Raw genomic sequence first — 24,477 nt, 5'->3', positions numbered from 1 at the left:
TTGTTCTACAACGAATTATCATCATGAATGACACTTAATAGTGTCACGAATAGTGCCTACCATGACATTAAAGTGTCACTGAAAGGTTTTAGTCTTGATGGTGTAATGACACTTACAAGTGTCACTAACTCTTTTTTTAATGGCGCTTGATAGTGCCACAAATAATATCTACCATGACATTAAAATGTCATTAAAAGTTTTCAGCCATGATGGTGCAGTGACACTTGCAAGTATCTACCGTGACACTCGTATCTACCGTGGCACCGATAGAAGTGGCACTTATTCAAAATGCCACAAGACCAAAAAATGTCATTAGAAGAATAATTTTGTGGCACTTTCAAATGTCACTAAACTAAGAAAATGTTGTAGTGTCAATTTTTTTTTCACATTTTTTTGAAGATGGATTGTTTTTTGAATTTTTCTATTCTTCAACTACCATCAAATTACTATTATTTGAAAAGAATGTCTAGGTCATTGAATTGATTAGCTCTAATAAAGACCTTGAAAAATTTGGGATCAAATCTTTCCCAAATTTTGAGAAGATAAGATTGATTGTTCTTTGAATTATTTATTCTTCAACTACCGTATCATTCTTTGAAAATAAAGTTGATTAACTTTAATAAAGTTTTTGAAATTTGTTTACCGTTATTTTAAATTATACTGTCCATGTCATTTTTTTTAATTGTCTTTACATAATAATACAGGATGATTTGACAATTTAATAAAATAGTGAAAAAAAAAATTTATTACTACAAAAAGCCAAGTCCTTCTCATTACTTTTTATATATTTTCCTGGGTTAATTACACTAATAATTACGTCATTTTGATTCTTGACTTTTTAATTGTGATACATTTGATCAAGAATTTTGAATCTTGTTCCAAATACGAACAATTAAAAATGTTATTAGATTTTTCAAGGCTAAAATCGTCAATTTGAAAAAATATAAATTAATTTGACAAAAATAAATGTCAAACAAATATTTTTGAATTTTTAAAAATTATTTCTACCAACTAAATATAAAATTATGTAAAATTGATAAATCTTTTAAACATTTTTTTTTTACCAAATGAATTTTTATTATGTGTTTAGATGATGATCATGTAAAATTAATTTAAAAAAATTAATCATGTAATTTTTATTAATTTTTATCAATTTTACATAATTTTATCATTGGTGAATAAAAATAATTTTTAAAAAGTTAAAAATATTTTTTTGACATTTATTTTTGTCAAATTAGTTTATATTTTATTAAATTGATAGTTTTGCCCTTAAAATTAAACAATGGTATCTTTAATTGTTCTTATTTGGAACAAGATTCAAAATTTAGGATCAAATATGTCATAATTGAAAAGTCAATAACCAAAGTGACACAAACTCCAAACTATAAGAACTATTTATATAATTTGTCCTATTTTTTTTTTTAAAAAAAATCAATAAAAAGGCCAATACCCAAACCACCAAAACACTTTTCAATTTTGTGCATGAACATTGCACAAAATTATCTACACAAATGAAGGCACATCATATTTGTTTCCTTATTACTTAAAAATCTTTTCCTCTTTCTTTTTTTATAAAGAATTTTGTACATTAAAAACTATAAACTATTAGAGTGTACTTGTCTTATTAAAAGACTTTGATTAGTGACTTTTGGTCAGGCTTTGCCCTTTATTTATTTAATATTTTATGAAGTAAAGTAGAGAATGAATCAACCAAACAAAATGCATCTCAATTGGTGATCAAATGTTCAATCACTGTGCATTCCAGATTTCGTACTAGATGAAAATGAATTAGGGCTTCGCATTCAGTTGGACTATCTAAGGATTGAGATTCCTGCCACAAGAAGCACCGTAACAGCTGCCCCGCCGGAGTTGGCCGGATAACCCCTCCGGTGTGGGAATTAGTGATCGGAGAAGAGATGTAGAGAGTTTTGTTTGTAGTAAGTGGGGTTCAGCTTAGATCAGTTCAGTTACCTTCAATGTGAAGTTCATGTAGTATTTATAGGGTTCCTTGCTTGTTGCTAAAGATGGTTTCATGGAACTCAGGTGCTACCAAATTTGTTTTTAGCATTGCCCAAGGTGGGGGACTACCTGGTAGTTGTCATAGAATGCATATACTCATTGTAGTCATGCTGATAACAAACAACATTATTTTGGTTTAACAACTTCCGTGATTCTAGGAGTAGGGGACCAGCTGCGGTGGCATCCTCCATGTGCATGCATTCATAGCTTCCACGTTTCTCTAAGGGGTTTCCTCAGCTCGGTACCGTTGTGCCTTGGTTCGGCCTTTTACAAGATCATTTATAGAGATGGGCTAGTCCATTCGGATATCTTTGTATGGGCTCGGCCCACTTTAGTTCGGCCCATAGATTAGGTCTTGCAACTCGGCCTAGCCCAGCATCGCGGCTGGACTCGCCTTTCCACTGCGGGTTGGGCCCAAGTGCTTGAGGACTTGGGTAGACTGTTGATCATGGAGTTGGGCTCAATTGGCTTGCCCATATATTCATCTAACCCACTTGGATTTGGGCTTTAGTGAATTGGGCTGGCCCAAGGCTTGGATCTGACCCATTTCATATTCAGCCCATTCATTTGCCCCCTAGCTCGCGCTAAGGTTCCCCTTGGGGGGAACTATTGTTCTGCTCTCCAAGCGTAACGTTGCTTCAGTTCTGCTTCAGTTCGGCCTTGGTGACGGTTCAATCCTGACACATAACCCCTGCATGCGTCCTTTTGTGGTGACACATGGCGACGTGGGATATGTGTGCAGAGATAGTGCGTCGATTCCATACCGAATGTCGTGCTTCATGTACCTTCACGCGCGGCTGGTGCAATAAATGCTCTGGCTGTCAATCCAAACCCCTTTATTTGCTTTTTCTTTTTTTTAGAGAGTTTCAAAGAAAGAAAGAAGAACCCTTCTCGTTCCTCTAAGCCAGTCTCGTTGGTGCTCTACTCAGACTTTTCATTGCTGGTCTTGCTTCAGCGCCACCTGTTTGCTACCGCTGCTCTGATCTTTTTAAGTCCTCTTGTGATCCTTCTTCTCTTGTCTTTTTCTATTTCAATCATCTTGTCTGGCCCTTGCGCCGTTGTGTTCTCCATCTTGGTATCTGAGTTCTACCCTTGTACCACTAGGTTCAGTTTGATGGGAAAGTTTCACTCATTAGTTGATACTCCTGAGGCCATGGCCATGTTTCGTCGTGATTACAATATCCTTGATGACGTGACCCTTTCACTGGTAAAGGTCGATGCCAAACGTATGGGCACTAGGAATACCGTCATTTTTCCGGTTGCATCCATCGTCGAGGGAGGGGTTCGTTTTCCTCTCGACCCTTTGGTGGGCTAATTTCTACACCAGGTTCAACTCACCCCAATGCAAGTATCTGTTAACTTGTTTCGTGTCGTCTGTGGTGTGTCTGCTCTCAATAAACGGTTGGTCTTGAATCTCGATATTTGGGACGTTTTGGGCTGCTACACTCTTTCTCATAACAAGGATCATAACACGTACTACCTGCGTGTTCGTTCGATCGACTGTCATCTGGTGACTGGTTTGCTTGATTCAGACAAGCACAATGATGATTTTCTGCAAGTTGGTGGCAACTGGGAGTTCCCCACCGGGACCGAATTCCAGTTCGAACGGATGCCCGAAGGATGGCTACCCAGGTTCGAATCATTCCTCCAGTGTCTTTTGTATTTCTTGCCTTTGTTTTGGATGTTGTTTTAATGTGGTACTTCTTTTTTGCAGAGGCCTCTCGTTTTCAGCGAAGGCTGAATCGGGAGAATACTGAGGCCATCAAAGCCGTTCTGAGGTACAAGAAGAGGTTCGCGCCGGAGTTGTTAGATTACCAAGCGACTTATCGCTCCGTCATTTCGAAGAAAGTGAAGCTCGCTGTATCCCTTCTAGATTCTGATACTGAGATTGACACATCCTTTACTCCTCTGGTTACGAATCGCCGTCGAAGCCAGGGTGCATTGCCTGAAAAGACGCCCTCTCCTGCCCCCAGTTTCGTAGGGGGTGGGTCCGTGTCGAAGAGGAGAGTGCTAGTGGATTTGGAGGCTGAGGCTTTTGGTGAGACCCTTTTGTTAAAGGTCGAGGCGAAGAGCCTCATGGATGTAAAATTGGAGGTGGGAGCTTCTGGAACTCACGCTGCTACTGCCGAGCCCTCCGCTTCAGTTATTGCGAGGGGGAGAAATACTGGCAAGGCAATGGTGGGGGAAGCTTCTGAAGATCCTATTGAGGACGAAGCACTTGAGAAATGGGAACCGCCGATGCTGCATCAAGGTAGGCCCATTTCTATATCTGATTCGGTTGTTGCTTCCCAAGATTTTGCTTTTGATTTGACCAAGACTCTGTTGATGCTGGTTGACATAGCTGACCATAATGGGCCCCGCGATATTCCTATTTTGAAGAGGACCCTTCGGATGATGACTGCTGTAAGTGCTTTCTTGTTTTGCTTGCTTTTATGCTGTGTTTGGTTGGGGGATTTGGGGAGGGATTTGGAAAGGGAAAGGGAAAAGGTGTGTGAAACTATGTGAAATATAGGTATATTTTTTTTTACATTTCACCTACCTTTTCCATTTTCCTTTCCAAATCCCTCCTCAAATCCCTCAACCAAACACAGCATTAGTGTTATGCTACTGCTTTCTTTCTTTTAATACTTTGTAATCCGTTGCAGTGTATTCAGAGGATGCATCTGTCCATCACCTGCGCTGAAAAACTAGAAAAGGCCATGCTGAAGGCCGCTATGAACGCTGAGAGACTGATGGTGAGCCTGGAGGCTGATAAAAAAGGACGGCGAATTGACGAAAGGGAGGCATTCCGTTTGAACAAGATTGTTGCTTCAGCTGAAAAATCAAAGGAGGCTGTTGTTGGGGTGCAGGCTCAACTTAAAGGAAAAGTGGCCGAGCTGGAGGCCGTTATCGCGATGATGGCTACCAAGCATTCTGCGTTGGAGGCCAAGCACTGGCAACAAGGTTGGGATGAGGCTGGGGCTGCTTACAAGGAGGAGGTGCTGGTGCTGCGAGACAAGCTCTTCCTGAAGGGTTGGTCGAGCGCTTTAGCTGCTGCCCTGGTTCCTGAAGGCTCTTCCTTGTTTCAGGATGTCCTAGTTCCCTTAAGATCCTTGAGTTCAAAGATTGTCTCCACCCCTGCTGTTCTTTCGGTTGAAGTTTCTTCAAAAATTGATTCTGCAAACAAGACTTAGGACCATGTTGCCATTGAAACGGTGAACATTGAAGAGGGTGGAACCCTGGAGATTGAAGCCATGGGAGACGTGGTTAAGGAAGCTTCCACTTCTCAGGGAGTTGGAGCTGCTTCTACTTTTCCTTCCCAAGACGGCCTGGACAAGATTGTGGACACTGCTCCTGAGGTTCCCTTTGTTAATGAAAGCTGAAGTTTTCTCTACAAGGAATTAAAGTTTTTGCTTTTCTGTTTTGATGTACTATGGCTTGGTCCAAGCTTTCTTTCTACACTTGCCAAGACAATTTTTCTTTTTCTTTTCTTTTCTTTGTTGCTGGCTATGAGGCCATTTGTGCCTTTTGTTGGATAATGGGATTTTCTTTTTGAATTTGCAATCTGATGCTGTTTGGCTTCTATATCTGAATGTTTTCTGTACTGTTTGTCCCGGCCGAGCACTGTTGGGATCTCGGGGCCGAACAGATGCTCGGTCTGGTTCTGTATTGCTTAAAATAGATGCTCCGTCTAGTTCTGTACTGTTTGCCCCTGGCCAAGCACTGTTGGGACCTCAGGGCTAAACAGATGCTCGGTCTGGCTAACGAATATGTTACATAGTTGTGCTTGATTTTGTAAGAGGGTCTTACTTAGGTCCAGGTTGGTTCTAAAAAACAATTGTTTGCCCTTACCTGGAGCTAAGTAAGATTGGTACTGAAGATTGTGCTCTTAGGTAGAACTGCTTAAGTCTGTTACAACTTTGATAGAATAAGTGTATTTGAATGGGATAAAGGCATGAAGATGTGTCTTACTCAGGTCCAAGTTGGTTTGAAAAAATAATTGTTTGCCCCCAGCTGGAGTTGAGTAAGACTAATGCTGGAGGTTTGCTCCCGATAGAACTTAGCTTAGTTTGTTCCAACTCTGTTTGTATGCAGCAGTACTGAAGTGTTGATGTGATGATACTTAAGAGACTTTGTAGACTCAGAGATGTTTACTTAAGATATGTTAATGCGGTTTCCACCACGCAATTCCACTTGGCTAAAGTCCAATTTAGTTACCAAACATAATTCCACCAAGTAGTTCCACTTAACATGTTTGAGTGCTAACTAAATTTTAATTCCGTTCAGTCGTTCTGAAACTAAGTCCATTTGGGTTAAGACCAAAGCTAATTCCGTTTGATAAACATCAAACCTATTCCCGTTTGGTAAGTACCAAAGCTAATTCCGTTTGATAAACATCAAACCTATTCCCGTTTGGTAAGTACCAAAGCTAATTCCGTTTGATAAGCATCAAAGCTAATTCCGTTTGATAAACATCAAAGCTATTTTCGTTTGGTAAGTACCAAAGCTAATTCCATTTGATAAACATCAAAGATAATTTCGTTTGATAAACATCAAAGCTATTTCCGTTTGGTAAGTACCAAAGCTAATTCTATTTGATAAGCATCAAAGCTAATTCCGTTTGGTGAACACCAAAGCTTATTACAAAAATTTGATAGTCTTGAGAGAAGTGGGGAGGCCTCTATATTGGCCAAAAGGTAAATGTCTTTACATCCTAATAAAGAAGTTGGGGTTTAATTCTATTGATAATATTTCTTGAGATTTGCTACATTCCAGGGCCAAGGTATGGTTTTTCCTTTCAGATCCTCTAGGTAGTAAGCTTCATTTCCAATAGCAATTATGACCTTGTACGGACCTTCCCAGTTAGGCCCAAGTTTGCCCTCGCCAGGCACTCTTTTGTGATCCATAACTTTCCTCAAAACCAATTCTCTAGGTGTAAATTGCCTTGGGAAAACTTTTTGGTTGAAACTCTTGATGAGCTACTGCTGATACGCTACAAGTCTGATCAGTGCGGCTTCTCTTTGGCCTTCTGCCATATCCAGTGCTTGTGCAATAGCTTCCTCATTACTGGTGCTTTCAAACAATTCAGACCGAAGGGTTAAGAGACCTACTTCGAGTGGGATGATGGCCTTCATTCCATAAGTTAGAGAGTAAGGTGTTTCCCCTGTTGAGCGCCGTGCTATGGTTCGGTATGTCCATAGTATGTGGCGTAACTCTTCAACCCATTTTCCTTTTGCATGCTCAAGCTGTTTCTTTACTCCACTGATGACGGTTTTGTTTGACGTTTCTACCTGTCCATTACTTTGTGGGTACCCTGGAGAAGAGTTCCTACACTCGATCCTGAGGTCAACACAGAACTTTCTGAAGATCTTTCCATCGAACTGTGTTCCGTTATCCGCAATCAGTATCCGCGGGATGCCGAAACGCACCACCACGTTCCTCATGACAAACCGCTTTGTGTCCGCTTCTTTGATACTTGCCAGCGCCTCGACTTCAACCCACTTAGTGAAATAGTCGATTGTAGGAATGAAGAATCGTCTGTTCCCAGTGCCTTGTGCCAATGGTCCGATAATATCCAGACCCCATTGGCCAAAGGGCCATGGGCTAGTGAGTGGAGTGAGAGTTTTGGCTGGCTGATGAATGAATGGAGCAAACCTCTGACATTTATCACACTTCTGTACATACTGCTGCGCATCTTGTTGCATCCTTGGTCACCAGTACCCGCGAGTGAGGGCTCGGTGCGCCAGTGACCTTCCACCAACATGGCATCCACAAATCCCATCGTGAATTTCGTAGAGAACATTCTCGACCAAGTTTGGATGCACACATAGAAGATAAGGGCCAAGATAGGAGCATCTGTACAGCTTCCCAGATGGTGAGATCCAAAATCAAGCTGACTTATGTCTGACTTTGTTGGCTTCCTTTTTATCTTTGGGGAGAGTACCAGATTTTAGAAAAGCAAGTATCGGATCCATCCAGCTCGGCTCTAGGTTGCTGCAAAGGACTGGAGATGTGATGCTTGGTTCTGACACGAACTCAACCCAAACTTTTCTAACACCTTTGGTATCTACTGATGAGCCGAGGCAAGCCAGAGCATCAGCATCACTGTTTTTGTCCTGACTAATTCATTCCACTCGTATGGATTGAAACTTTTTGAGTAAGTCTTTGGCCTTGCCTACGTACATAGCCATTCTTTCATCTCGTGTTTCATAGACCTCAGAAAGCTAGTTTACCACTAGTTGTGAATTGCTGAAAACAAGAAGCTGTTCTGCACTGAAGTGTTCGGCACTACGTAAGCCAGCCAATAATGCTTCGTACTCTGCCTCATTGTTTGAGAGCCTGCTTCCAGATAAATCCTTCTGGTGAGATAAGTACTACTCCTGCCCCCGAGCCTCGGTTATTGGATGACCCGTCAACATAAAGCTGCCGAATGTTTCCAATAAAGAGTTTCCATGCTTCCAAAGCGCAGTGCTTTCCCTGTTCGGTGGTGCGTAGCACCTGTGCCGAACTGGGATTTCCTGGCTTAGTACTCTGGATAGGAGCAAATTTTGCGACGAAATATACTAAGACCTGGGCTTTGATTGCCGTCGTAGGTTGATATCGAATGTCAAACTCACCAAGTTCTACCGCCATTTTGCTGTTCGGACAGAGAAATCGGCTCGGCTGAATACAGATCTGAGGAGGAATTCAGTGAGGACCTTGATGGTATGCCCCTGGAAGTAGTGTTGTAACTTTCTTGAGGCGATAATGTAATACCCCTGTTCCGTAATGTGTTAATTGGTCCTTAATATGAGTATGATTATGTGTTTAATATGATTTTGTGTGCCATTTGTGTGCCATTATGTGGTCTTGGATTTCTATCTGTTCACCGTAGGAATATCTGTTTGAATAATCTGCTTTGGAAATTAAATTGAGGGCCTTATCGGCCACAGAACCCGAAATTGATTACGCCATTGTGATTAGCGTAATTTTTAGAGCCTACGGTGAAATTTAATTGAAAATTTATTCGGGTCAGATTAAACTGATTAAATTGATGAATTGAGTGCCCAATTATTTTATATTAAAATAATATATTAATGGGGCTTGTTGTATGTTAGCACTACACTCTCCTTTAACTCTATTAAACTCAAAATTTGAGTTATAAAATTAAGATTGAGACAGAGACGACTGTTAGAGAGAGAGAGGAAAGAATTGTGCATTTGTGGTTCAAGACTTGGACCTTTTGGAGATTAAGCTCAAGTATTGCTAAATTGGGGAGATTAAAGCTCCTTGGTGAGTGATTCATGCATTTATAGTCATCACCTTGTGAATTCAAGTTTAATAGATGGTCAAGAGCATGAATTAGTTTGAATGTAAGGGAATTGAGTTTCTTGTGTTCAATTGAAGGTTAATGAAGGCATGCATGTATATAATTGTTGTGGAAATGCATAATCTAGCATGTATTGAGTGAACATGGAAATAAAGGTGTTAAATCTTACATGCAAGTATGCTTTTGTTGTATTCCATGAGAATGAACACCATTTGCATTGTTTGGGATGGAAATGAAATCAAGATTAGCATGCATGTTTGAATAATTAAGATATGAGCTTTGAAAGTATGATTTTGTTTGTATTAGAATGAGTGGATGGGGGATTGGGGCATACATGTGAATTAATTATGAATTGGGCTCCATTGTAATGTGCTTTGATGTTTATGGCATGTTAGCATAACTATATTTGAGATTTGAGCCATAACATGCATGTTTTGCCTGTTGAAATTCGAATTGGAGCTCAAGAACTCAATCTGGAAAACCCAGATTTTTTATGTCCGCTCAAGCGGGGGAAGAGCCGCTCGAGCGGGAAAATCGTGCTCCCAGCACTTTTTGCAGAGTTGGATGTCTGTTCGAGCGGTATATATCACGCTCGAGCGGGGAGTTTTTGTAGACAGGCCTTCCGCTCGAGCGCTCTATCCCACGCGCTAGCGTATTTTTCATGCAACCAGTACTTTTGCAAGCCCTATGGGTCCGGTCGAGTGGGGAAGTTGACGCTCGAGCGGGGACCCTGTTCCCTGAAATTTTGTATGCTCGTTCTGTGTTTCGTTTTCCGTTCTCTTTCACTTGTAAGCACTCTTAGGCATATGTTAAGCATTGTAAATGAGTTAATGAGATAAGAATAATGCCTAAAGAGGAATATATGAATCAAAGAACGGATTGAACTGTTAGTGACCCCCTTTGTGTTCATGAAATGTGTAGGGTCAAGCTCCAGGGGAAATCCACAAGCCGATCACTGTGAGTAATATCTTAACAAAAGATGTTTGAATATGTTGTTGTCCTATTGCTTACCTCTATGTAAGTTTGTAAGTTCATTAATTTGAATGGTGGACAATGTTTGATATGAAAATTTGTAATGGGCCAGAGGCCGTTTTGACAAGAAATAATGAATGGATCAGAGGCCGTTTTGATAAGCATGAATAAATGGGCCAGAGGCCGTTTTCGATATGAATGATTGGGCCAAAGGCCAGTTTGACACGAAAGTGTGAATGGGCCAAAGGCCGTTTTGACATAAACGAATGGACCGAAGGTCGTTTTGACACGAACGAACGGACCGAAGGTCGTTTTGAGATAAATGAATGGACCGAAGGTCGTTTTGAGATAAATGAATGGACCGAAGGTCATCTTGACTTAAACGAATGGACCGAAGGTCGTTTTGACACGAACGAACGGATCGAAGGTCGTTTTGAGATAAATGAATGGACCAAAAGTCGTTTTGATATAAATGAATGGACCGAAGGTCGTTTTGACATAAACGAAAGGACCGAAGGTCATTTTGACACGAATGAATGGGCCAGAGGCCGTTTTGACATGAATGGATGGGCCAGAGGCCGTTCTGACATAAATGAAAGTATAAATGGGCCGAAGGGCAGCCTGATATGAACCACGGTCACTCGACTTAAATTGTGTATATATATATGTTAAATAGAAGTATGAATTGGCCCCAAGGCCGTTTGGAGTATGTTGTTCTACATATCGTTTGTATGACTTCTTTGTTTGATATTATTCACTAGGCTATCACTCACGCTCATTCATGTGTTTGTAGGTGAGCCAAGAGAGGTCCAAACCCAGCCTCAATGAAGTTTGTATGGAACAACCAAGGTTTTGAAGAGTCAGCCCTTGTGTCTCATGCATGAGACCCGTTTTCGCCCTTTTGTTATGTATTTACATTTTGTCAGGTTGGCGAAGTTTTGAATACGTCTGTATATAGTTTTCATGGGTTGACTTAGTTTGGATGATCCTGTCTGTATAGAATCTTATGTCATTACACTTTATGTTGTGAGTTATTAACATATGTACATATGGAATGTTATGGTGTGCATATAAGCACAGCTCTATGGACAAAGTTTTAAATTTGCTTCTGTTTGGCCCCTTTTACTCTGATGAGTCTTGTCTTATTTGGTTTGAGGCCGTAGGTAATCTCGTGATTACTGGCCGGTTATGGCCTTAACCCATAGGGGCGGGTTCGGGTCGTGACGGAGTGGTATCAGAGCACGAGTTAATAACTCACACACTTGTCCAAATGAGCAATAAGCGTCTAGAAAAGATCTAGGATGCATTCATGTGATAAATGTGAACTTAGAAGCATCAAGAATATGCTTAATTGTTTCGATATGAACAATTATGTGTTATAAATTCGTGAATTGCTTGCATTGTAAACCATTGGAATATGTATGCTCTCTAGTATATGCATACTTGTGAATCTTTTGTATAAAGTATAATGCAAGTTTAATCAAATGGTGAACTTTAATTATTTTCTGATGATATGAAATGACAAGTTCCCTGAAATGCTATGTTTTGCATAAGTGAATGACTGTTTAAATTTTCTTCAAATGTAATTATGGTATCCTGAGCAGAAGCCCTCGCCCGGGGGAAACAATACTGTGGCTTATGAATGAGATATGTTACCCGGTACTGAAGGTTCCATTATGGAACTTGTTATGCTTGACCAACATGATATGTTACGCTTAAGGAAATACCACACATGATTTGAATATGAGATATGAATTGTTACACTACTGTGTACAATAAAATTTGTTTTGTTATAGTGCACATACATGAACATATGAACCATGAAAAGTTGCTTATGTGCATTCGATTCTGCCAATGGGTGCCTATGTGAAACATGGACATGATTTGAGTATATAATTACTTAGTAAATGTTCAGCATGCGATATTTGATAAGTATGCAATTATCTGTTACGTATGTGATTTATTGCGTACAATATGTGAAATGAGAATATAACAATGTGCCTATGTGCGAATGTACCCATGTGTATCTGTGTTTATTTTTGTATTGGACATCCCAGTAATTGGCAAGGCTTAATAAGAATTTGTGTAGAACGTGGATAAAGTGAGGGCATACGAGTTGGCAGACTCTTTCACAGCCCGACTTAATAGTCCGGAAAGAATAGTATAAGGGATGGCAGAGATTTTGAGACAACAATGTCAATTGTCGCTACAGCAAGAACCTTTGCCACCAAAAGTGTAAGAAACACCGAGGAGTTGTTATCGGATTTTTGGGGTTTGTTATAGGTATGGTAAAATGGACCGTATGGTAAGGAACTGTCCCCGAACTGAACAAATGTGAATAAATCTTCTGTCTGAGTTGGATTCGTACCAATGGTAGGAATTGCTGATCAAGATAGAGTAATTGCACTCGTCCCAGGAAGTACTCAGAATGCTGTAACCGTTATCCTAGGTATCTGCACTGTTATAAACGAATGCTTATGTATTGATTGATTCTGAATTAGTACATGTGTACATCTTTGCTTGGGATATTAATTGATTCAGATTGGCATGTTCTTTCGTATCTGTTGCATGTGTATTTAGATCGGTTAAACCCACAAGATCGAGACCGTATCCTTTAAATGTATATACTCCATTTGAGATATTTGTGAAATACGTATTGGGATATCGATTAACTCTGCACATGCGCATGTACATCTAAACTTATGCTCAGGGCGATTTGTTATACTACTGTCCTCCATGACTAAACCACCAGAATTATGACTTTGTGATTGTGTGACGGAGTTGAGCACCCTAAATGACAAACTCTATAATTGTGAGACCATGCATTTTGATGGGTAGAAAATTGACTGGATTATGTGACTATACTGGGCTCGACTCATAAACCTACATTTTGTGACTAATTTAGAACTTTTGTGTAACAGACCCTATCTTATGTACAACCGAGGAACTCTGTTTAATGTGTTACTGTGCACCATGTTCTTGCATATAAGACTTATTTGAGAACTGCTATACTAATTATGATACGTACCCCCCGATACGAATAACTGCATGCATATGCGACTACCCCCGAGTTTATGTAGACAATACCGTATTGTACCTGATTTGAAACACTTTGATATGAACTATTGTGGTGAATGATTCCGATACACTACAAGAAATTGCATTTTTCACAACGCAACAAAATATGTTGCTAAAAGGGAAAATTCGTTGGCAAAGAGTTTTACCGACACACAAAGCTACGTTGGCAACCCGTAGGCAAAAGTGAGTTGGCAAAAGTTTTTGCCGACGAAATTATCATTGCGTTGGTGAAAGTAATGCCTTTAGCGACGAACATAGTCGTCGATAAAAGCCTTCATCCATCGTTGGCAATTTACCTTGCGTCGGTAAAAGTCATTCAAATATGATGATTGTGTGGCACTTTTCGCGACACAAATTTGTATGGGCAAAAAATATACTTTTAGCAACAAAATATGCGTCGGCAAAAATAAACTTTTGGCGACACATTTACGTCGGTAAATGTTGCCATTTACCGATGATTTGTTTGTCGCTAAAGCTTTACTTTTGGCAACGACAAATTGGCATTGGCAAAAAATACACTTCTACCAACACAATGAGTGGGCAAAAGTAAACTTTTAACGACACATTTACGTTGGTAAATGTTGCCATTTTCCAACAATTTGGTTGTCGATAAAGCTTTACTTTTGGCAACGGAAAATTGACATTGGCAAAAAATACACTTTTAGCAACACAATATGAGTGGGCAAAAATAAACTTTTGACTACACATTTACCGACAAGTTGTTTGTCAAGAAAGCTTTACTTTTTGACAACGACAAATTTGTAGCGGCAAAAAAAATTGAAAATCATTTATATTTTTTTATAAGATGTACATATTTACAAGAGGCATCCCTCAGGCCCTATTATTACAAACTAATAATATTGATATTAAATCACCTAAAGTTGATGTGTAGGCCAAAAAACACTGTTGAAAAATATGCTTTTGGAAGCAGTGTATAAAATCTGAACAGGTAAACTCACTAAAATACTCAAATTCATCCAAATTATGAACCCATAGTAAAAACAACAAATAAAAAAATGAAAACATGAAACTAACAACCCAAATTTGCAGCAGACCATCATCTAGTAGCAGCCCGCTTTACAATAACATTGCAGCAGCAGCAGCAGAGCAAAATTCTGCAGCAGCACACCGGCAGCAGTAGCAGTGGACCAACAAGCAACAACCATCAGCCAACAGTGCTCTGAAAAATGAGAGAAGAAAAACAGTTAATCATTGGGGGGGGAATTTGGGGAAATCCGCTAATAATAGCGGGGCAGGGTGGGTTTCCATTGGGTTCGGATTTAATTGCCATCCATAATTCTACCCAAAAGATTCCACAATGAATCTCCTTCATCAACAAAATCAACAGAAAATAACTATCTACTATCTAGACAATTCAACAACCAAAAAGTAGCATGATTTAAAGATGACTGATTAAGTTGCCATTTCTTTGTAGACATCATGTGCATGACTGGGGATTATTTGATATCAAACCAATAACTCATCTTGTGCAAGTCACTGTCTCGAGTACAAATGCAATGTATGTTTTTGGTAATTTCTCTAAGAACGTAATGAAGATGAACTCTTATGATTAGATGGATTAAAAAAATGGATGCATTATTGTTAGAACTTACATTGTTCCTGCCACACAGGTACTGACATGAGTCATGTTGGCTGGGATAAGTTTTGGTAGACCAAAATCTGAAATTTTGGGTGTCAAGTCTTTGTCAAGGAGAATATTGGTAGCTTTGATATCTCGATGAACAATATGTGGTCGCACTTCCTCATGAAGAATGGCAAGTCCCCGTGCAATCCCAACGCAAATTCTAGTTCATGTTCGCCAACTAAACTGGATGCTACTGGAAGATTTAGGTCAACAACCAGCAGATTGGGCTGCAAAGATTGTGAAGATTCAAACAAAAAACACTTCATGAGGAAATGCATCTGTCATGTAAGCCTACATAATTGAATCCTCTACTGCTAATGTCTTTGAGCAAATAACAAGAGAATCTCTGAAGGAAAGAATGTTATAATTAGACAGTTATGGAATTCTCTCACATTTAAAGGCAAAAGCATCATTGCATTGGTATTTTCATGTCCATTTTCTCAATTGAATTCTATTAGCAACACAGAGTACATACAATTTGCTGTCTAATGGTGAATTATGTGAGGAGGTGCTTGCCACTCTGAATTGTTTTCTCTATGGGTATCATTCAATCAAAAAAGTTTCTTAAACAATCAGACTGTTTTAGGTTATTGATTAATGAGCTTGTTCAAACCAATATGGAGACTGGACAAGGCCTCAGCTTGAAAAAATAGAAAATAAAAATAATCAGCCCCCTTGAATATTATTTATAATAGCATGCGTAATTTAGGAAGAAATAAGAGTTTTTTCTAATTCCCCCCCCCCCGGCGGTTTGGGAGAAGCTTTGTCTAAAATCAGTGCCAATACAAACAAAATCAAGCAAGATCCCTTTGGAATTATTAGGTTCATGCTTTGTTGTAAAGATCTGTTTATGACTGAACCAGCAGGTAAAAAACTAATATAAGCGATCGATCAAAAAATAGAAGAGATTGAGAATTTACTACTAAAGGGAAATAGTTATTTCAAGTGGACCTTGATTGGTATTTAGCCTTGACTAATCACCCCAGAAATAAAGCAAAAATAAAAAATTTAAAAAATCATATTCAAAGTTAATGTAGCAGAAAAGTGTTGATCATTCATGGGTATAATTGGGAGGACCTCAAACAAGAATCAAACAAAGTCCCATGAAATGGTTAATTATACTGCTTTCAAATCATTGCCAGTGATTTGCCCATTATTTGTTAGCATCCACTACATTTCTCCAAATAGCAAAGAGGACCACTTGAAGAGAATCATCCACATGGGATTTGTGAGGTGTGTCGGGCAAATTGAATCCTCTACTGCTACTGCTAATGTCTTTGAGCAGATTCAGAGTATATCTGCAAGGTTGAGATAGTATGGAAAGATTGAAGGGAAGAATGTGTTTTATTGGTTTCAGAACCATAAAGCTTGAGAGAGGCAGAAGAAGAGGTTCACCACTGATATCCCCATGCAGAGAAGTGGTGTTGGTGGAAATGGAGGAGGAGGAGGTTGGAGATCTGAAGATCCTGTTTATAACAAGTACCCTAACATCAGCCCTGGTAAAGCATCAACAGTCAGCAACCTCTCTCTCTCTCTCTCTCTCTCTCTCTCTCTTCATTGTTCATTTCTCCACAATGCTTTTGTAGATGTACTTATGATATGTATATATTTATTGCTTTACATTTGTTACTCCGTTCAAATTATGCTAAAGACTAAGCTGGTTTTTTTATTTTTAATGTGGATCAATTAATAGTTTTATGAAGAACTTAAGTCTAGGTCAAGCAGTTGAGATCCTTGGGTTTTATTTATTTATTTTTTTTCAAACATTCAAGTGGTTATACTCCTTAATTTCTAAGAAATAAATTGGGGGAGATTCTAAGTTTGAATTTATGATGAAGCATCGAATGTTATTAGTAGTAATTTAACTTACTACTAACTAATTAACTAACCAACTAATTTTGACACCCGGGAAAAAAAATATACGTACTTTCATACCATTTAATTTTTAATTTTTTTTTTAATATTAGTTTGGTGGTGTGTGTTTTTGCAGCAGTTCCATCGCCATCTTCATCTTCATCACCTGGAATGCTTGCTGTAGGGCAGATGGGTAGCTATGGTGGGTATGGATCTGTGACTATGGAGAAAAGTTTTTGGGTAAGTTACGCTATACTATACTACTCTCTAATACTGACTGAATACAGGTTGCTGTCATTATGTAGTTGGGCAGCCAGTGAACACAAAATCATGGTCCAGTTATTGTCTTCCTCTCTCAACCTTGATTCAGAATTGTCTATACATTCCAATCATCTAAAAACTAGCCTTAATTCAAAACCATCCAAAAAGAACTATCCTTAAGTTATAATTGTCCAAAAAGTTATAAACTACCCAAAAACTATATCATATATAAGTTTCTAAACAAGTGTTGTTAAAAAAAATCCTATAGTCAAATAAGTGTTGTTGTTCTGCAGTATACGGAGAAGCCACCATAAAATAAATTAGGATTTGACAGCTGAAACATTTTATAACTAGCATATTCATCTTTATAATTGAACAGAATCATTAACAGATCAGATTAACTAAATCCATGTCTGATCTGTTAACAATCAGACCTATTAGATTCTGATAGTAATTGAATAATTACATTTCAACCACAAATTATTGGATTAGACTCAGCTTAGAATACAATCCATTGATGGGCCTAGTCTCAGGTTTATATTCCTTTTCATTTTAAGACAAATTTTCCAAGGACATCTTGTATTTCTGATTTGCCTCACCGCCACCAACAATGATGCTAATTATAGTTGTATCAGTGACCAATTACGTTGCTTAAAAAGATAAAATCCACATCAGGGACGTTCTTAGTTAGCTCGCAGAAAAATAATCCCAAGTCTACCACTACAAACTCAAGTGTTATGCACAACGTTCATTCAAAATCTTATAGTATGGACTTAGGGCCATATTTTAATTAAATGAGAGGAAAAGCAGAGGGTAATCAAAATATGAAAATACCTTGTGTATGCTGATATTATTTCATCTTTAGTGAAACTATCTTCTTGTGTGCCAATCTCATGCAAATACAGAATCAGGATTGCTGCAAGACTGCAGCAAAAAAATTTCAATCCTCACCTATAACCAATAGTCTAATTTCCAATCAATAATTCAGAAATCATACCACATTTCTCAGCCAGGCATGACAATACTTTGTGGTTCCAAAGCATGCCCTGCAAAATGAAATCCCAACACCTACATAACAGAATACATAATAGAATATAAATCTTGAATGTAGCCATTTCCCACCTAAATGATCTACCATCCAAGGTAAACCCATGCACTGATTGAATACATCGAACCGCTTCCTCCTCCTTTGAGTAAGTAATATATCTGGGATAGAAATCACGTTTAAGAACAAAACAGTTGTAGTGAAGTCATGGTCTGTCCCTGGCCTCTGTCATCCAAGGCACTCTGCGAAACCGTTTCATTAGAGTAATTCCTAAAAAAATCCATGTTTCCTCTCACATGGGACACACTTCAATTAGACTTTACTATCACTTCTATTTACAAGGAAAGTGCTTCAAATGGAAAGCAGTAAACGATCACTCAATGCAAGAGACTGTTAATTCCTTCATTATCACCTAAAATTCCGTCCAATGTCTGAGCAACAAACAAAATTTAAATTGGATCAGTCAGTGAAAACTCATTAACCACTGTTACAATTCTAAATAAGCAGAAACTACATCTAAATAGGCTTAGGCAATCAAATATGCAAATTGATATTAAATTCTAAGCATTTCATGAACCAAACACTGTATGACATCAAGTGAGATTTGAAATTCAACTGAAACACATAAAAATCTTCACAATACTGATAAATTCAAATAAAATCTAACCCGAAAGGAGTGTTGAAAACAATTCAAATGAGGCAAAGATCTAAACAGGACATTTCTAGCAAAAAACAAAACAAGGTTCAAACACTTTGCTCCCAAAAGTCGAATTTCAAGACAAAACAATCAAAAGATTCAACGAAATCCGATCCACATAATTGAAAAACTTTAAAATGCCAAAAATAAAACCAATTCTACAGTGAAAACAATGGATCGCTCACTAAACTAGCAAAATCTATTGAAAACGATACGAAAACTTTTACCAAAAAAAGCTGAAAGTGGAGTCTAACACTATGGCATCAACATAAGACTCTATATAACTTGCTTTAGTCCATTGAAAAATAAATCCATCAAATGATTAACATTTTCACCTCATCAAATTATGTAATGACAAATGCCAAATAAGAAATAAAGAAATAACTCATAACCAGCATCCAAAAATAGCTAGAGGCATGCACACCAAAAAAAAAAAAACTGCCACAAAATTGGAATAACAGTAGCATATCAACATACAAATGGGATGTTATATATCTTGGAACAGCTTTATGATTTAACTAGGTTTTTATGCGGCCAATCTTTGATTTAAGGAACTCTAGAAGAGTATTATGATGAACACTGAGTGGTCATCCAAGGAAAATTCACCATTCATATCCCTTTCTACCTAATGGGATAAAAATTGAGATCTGATTAGGTTCAAGGCTACATCTGTTCAAATTAGTCTTTAAGCAAACACAATTTTGGGGGCTTTGTCACTGATATTAAAGTTTGGCGGCAAAGAAAATTTATTCACCTTTTCTTTGAGGTGCAACAGAACTTCACCTCTGTTGTGTCCAAACTCGGCCCTTGCAAACTTCCAGGATGCTTGAGCTAGACCATATCCCAATACTCACTCACTCTCTCTCTCTCTCTCTCTCTCTCTCTCACAGTAAAGAAAGGAAAATTGAAGATAAGAACATCAATAATAAAATTCAAGTGGATGACCTCCATATTATTTTTAGAATAAACTACAAATATACCTTATGAAATTTGTTTAAAATACATATTGTCTCTTGTAAATTTAGAGATTATAAATATCCCTTGTCAAATTTAATAGAATTAATAAATAAATAACTCAACTAATCTTCTATACAATAAAATCTGAGTTTTTGACAATTATGTATGCATGCATATCAACATTTGCACGTAATGATCCTATCATATGGCATTATAACATGAACTTTGCTGACTCAAAGCCTAATAAAACAGTAGACTCTGTTAACAAACATTTAGTATTTCCATCACATAAATATGAGATTGTTGACTAACTACTTACTCTCTTTTAAAGAAAAATAATGACAGTGATAGCATTAATAGTAATGATAAAAACACCAATAACAAAATCATCATAATAATAAAAATGACAGAAACAATAATAACAATTACAAAAAAAAAAAACATAGCATGCTCACTTCCATCCAGAAGATCATGAACAAAACTGATACTGACTTTGGTATCAATACTTAATGCAATATTTGAAACCAAAACCCACTCAGTAGTTGGACAACCCTGACCATAACCAGTAAAGCTTCATTGAAAACCCCAAAGCTATTTTTCCTTTTTTCTTTTTTTTTTTTGGCAAATTAAATAGAATTGTTCAACTGCCAGTTGAAACACTTTGTTTGACCACTTAAAAGGATTGTGTGAATTGAATTGTGTTCAAGCTTTATATATTATTAGTTAACAGGTTTTGAAGTGTTTGCAAATAAAAAAAAATAAAAGACATGCTTTGAAATTTGAAATCTAGAATCATTTGACTGCTTGTTGAATTGGCAACCCTTTTGATTTGTTAACTAGATCAATTTCCATTCTTTCAAGAAAGGCAAGTTCTGCTTATCAGCTCGAACACTTAAAGACCCACATGTGGCAACTGTTTTTCTTTCCAATCACCTTTAAAGGCTCAAATTCATCCAATTCAAATTTTGTTCATCTTCATAGTTTCCTAAATTAACCGCAAAATCACTCTCATTGAACCTTTTTTTTTTCTATGCTCTGGTTGCTCGAAGCAGAGACCGATATTACATTCATTTCATTTTTACTCATTTGCATTTTAGGATTATAAAATATAAGAGGGAAAGCCCACCTAGAAGAAATAAAAATAAAAAATGAAGAAGAAGAATAAGATGAAGATGAAGATGAATGCATTGTGTGGGCAGGGGCGGTTATAGCAGATTTAGATGAGGATATGAAAGTGATTTTATCATTATCTGAATGTTTACATGACACGCCATCCATAAGAATATAGATGAAGAATTAGCAAGTAGAACCTCGAGGGTTTGACCTTCTTGAAAGTATGATCGACAATAGTGGAAGTATGATATGGACTCTGATGGATAACCCTTCAAACAATTGATGAACTAGAGTCTCAATGTAGACACCCAAACAAACCCAACACTCAAATAGATCCAACAATCCATAACATTAATCCATCGATCAAAATTCTACAAACCCATAATCAAAATTGCAGTTCAAAAAACCAAATAATTGAACAAATATGGAGTGAATGTGTGTGTGTGTGTGAGAGAGAGAGAGAGAGAGAGAGAGAAAGGGAGAGAGAGAGAGAGAATGGTGGAATTCGAACATACCTCAAGAATCGAACTAATATTTTTTCAGATCGAAGAGAAGAGGATGAAACCCTTCCCCTTCGAACCGTCGATCATCGCCGCCGCTCAAGCAGTCTCACCACCGAAGAGAAAGCACAGTTTCCAGGTTGAAATCTCGCCGCTGCGAAGTCCCCTTTTCGAACCCTCCCTTTTTCTGTTTTGCAACTTATACAATTTTCAACGAACCCAAAGAGTTTGTATTTGATTGAAAAATAAAATAAAATAAAATCTTGTAGTGTTAGCTAATAAACAAAAAAAATCGTGAGAAGGCTGTGCAAGAATGAAAGACAAGGGTTTACCCATCCTGAAAAAAAGGAGGGGAATTTTGAGGGGAAACTTTCCACTGCCTCAATTTTTTGAGGCAAAAAAAAAAATTGAAATAAAATAAATATATATATATATATATATTTGTAAAAATTATAACCAATTTGAAAATTATAAAAATCAAAAATATATTTTTAAAATTTTAAAAATTATTTATGGCCTCCTAAAAGATAAAATTGTACAAAAATAATAAGTATTTTTTTAATTTTTTTACCAATTTTTTTTTTAGTTTTTTAGAAGAAAAAAATTCTGAAACAAGTTTCTGAAAGTAAAACCAAACATATTGAAATTGATAATCTAACCACATTCTTTGGAAAAGTTTAAATTATCTCAAATTAGCCACCTCAACTTAAGAGTGTGTTTGGGCTTGATGGGTTCATTTTGTGATCTAATTTGATAATCACTTTAATTTTACAATTCAATAACTAGAATATTTAAAACTTTTAAAAAGTTATAATAAAAACACAAATCACTAAATCACCTTATTTCACTAGCAAAACTTTTACCAACGATTAGTGTTGTTGTCGCCAAATGTTTTACTCTTTGCCCACGCTAACTTGTCGTCGCCAAAAGTAAGCACACTAATAGCGATGCATATTGTGTTGCTAAAACATAAGCCTCGTAGCTAAATTTTTTTAAATTTTGGCGCCTACCAATTATTTTGCCGCCTAGTGAATGTTATGTTTTTTTAGCAACGGTAATAAATTGCGTCGGTAAAGGTCTACTTTTACCAACGAAATTCATCACTGCGCCGCCAAAAATATAGTTTTGGCTATGAAAAATTGACGTCGTCGCCAAAAGTAGTCGCTAAAAGTGCAATTTCTTGTAGTGATATGACCTTGAGAACTGATAAACTTAGGGTAGTTGAGAAACCTTCACCCATGTACCTAAGCAGACGAAGTATGCCTTATACAACTGAATGTGCCCTATTTGGGAAAATTTTTATCTAATTCGATCTGATAGAACCTTTGCTTATATTGTCTTGATGGAACCCTCATTTGATATAATCTGATAGAACCTTTGTTTGATTTAATTTGGCAAGACCTGTGTCGGGATTGGTTTGATAAGACCCTATATCTAATTTAATTTTGTAAAAAGGGATTGAGGATTGCCTGTAAATAAATAGCCAGAATATTCTTGGCAGAAAAACTGATAGACCCAAAACTTGAATCTGTTTAGAGTACTTGACCTATTTGAAAGACCTTTTGTGGGCTATGACAAATTGATCTAACCATGAACACCATTGAGAACCAACCCCCAACTATCGAGGACATATGCGTTGAAAATGAGCCGAATTGTACAAATCCCGTGATTGGGTGTCTTAAGGAACGATGCTTGTGTATTGTCCCATCCTTGTTGGTTGATGCTATGGGGACCGATGATGGCAGATTGATTTGATTATAAGTAGTACTGAACATTTGTCTTTGACTGATCAGAATATATTTTGTAAGGGAGAGCAGTTGCTTCAATGTTATCAGATTTTAGGAAATCAGGTTAAAGTAAATGGTATTATGCTTGTTTTGATGACATTCTTGGAGCGTCCCTTCGTGCTAGGGGACGTTAAGCCTATGTAGCACCTTTGTTGAGATATCTCTTTTGCCACCGACGGTCTTGTACGGGTGGGTCTGTCTAATCGATCTCGGGCCGGCCACCGACGGTCGTGAACGGGTGTGCTTTGGTCCCGAGGTGATTATTTGTTTGCTTTGTCCCAAATGTCATCTCTTGAGATCATGTAGATGTTATTAACATCCAAAGAAGCTTTGAAAAACCCTGATTATCCGAAAGTGTGTGGATTCAGTACGCCTTGTGTAAATAACTGCTCAGTGCCATTATATTCTGCAATTGGGGCTCTGAGGATGTGTGAATTGTGTTTAACGTGTGTTTGACTATTTTTAATACTACCTTTGACGCCGTGGGGATTAATATGTGAATTGCCTTATGCTTTCGACAACTATCAGATAATATGGAGAGACTTGATGTAACGGGGAATTGAATGAATTGAGAACACGTGTATTGTCTTAAAAGTTGACTGCTTCGATGTTCTTGTGCTTTACAATTGGTGCTATGGGGATATATGAGTTACGTATGTCGTGTGGTGGATTGTTTTGTTGTTATCCTTTGTTGGTTCGGGAATCTATATCTGGATCCACTTTGTGTTCCTGAAAACTTTTGATTGACCTTGGATGACTATGATGAGTCACTAAACTAAGTACTGAATTGGGTTGTAAATTGCGGGATTATTGAAGAACGAATTGAACTTCTGTGACAAGGAAATGAATCGAACTTCTGGGGTAAAGTTAGTTAGCATTAGAAATAAATATGTTGGAGACCTATTGTGAAGAAGAAATTGTTGAATTAGTGTCTAAATGTTTTCGGTGCCAACAAGGCAAAGTTGAATAACAGATATTGGCAGAACTACTGCAATCTCTACCTCTATTTCGGAATGGAAATAGAAATATGTGACTACAAATTTCGTTGTGGGGCTGCCTTGGACGCCCAAGTATAAGTCCTGTTTGGGTTATTGTGTACAGAATTAATAAGTTTGCTCATTTCCTCCCTGTGAAATTTTTGTATGATGCTTATAGACTGACAACTGTTTACGTCAATAAGATTGCTCGTTTGCATGGGATCCTAGTGTATACTGTTTAGACAGGAATCATAAAATGTGTCTGAATTTTGACATGCCTTCAA

General features: G+C 37.7%; 1 long non-coding RNA gene across 1 annotated transcript; it reads right to left on the bottom strand.

Moving 5' to 3' along the window:
• Nucleotides 1-14,263: 14,263 nt before the first annotated feature.
• On the bottom strand, nt 14,264-18,555 carry LOC145820980 (uncharacterized). Its single transcript, XR_014363022.1, has 5 exons — nt 18,240-18,555; nt 18,115-18,163; nt 17,952-18,041; nt 14,971-15,229; nt 14,264-14,537 (listed from the first exon to the last, which is right to left on the bottom strand). It is a non-coding gene; the product is annotated as an uncharacterized LOC145820980 (long non-coding RNA).
• Between the last annotated feature and the right edge of the window lie 5,922 nt (nt 18,556-24,477).

Source organism: Camellia sinensis, chromosome 3, assembly GCF_055761805.1.
Source record: "Camellia sinensis isolate YWXY chromosome 3, ASM5576180v1, whole genome shotgun sequence".
NCBI classification, from domain to species: domain Eukaryota; kingdom Viridiplantae; phylum Streptophyta; class Magnoliopsida; order Ericales; family Theaceae; genus Camellia; species Camellia sinensis.
The sequence above is the reverse complement of the archived record's forward strand: the minus strand, read 5'-3'. Positions and strand labels throughout refer to the sequence as shown.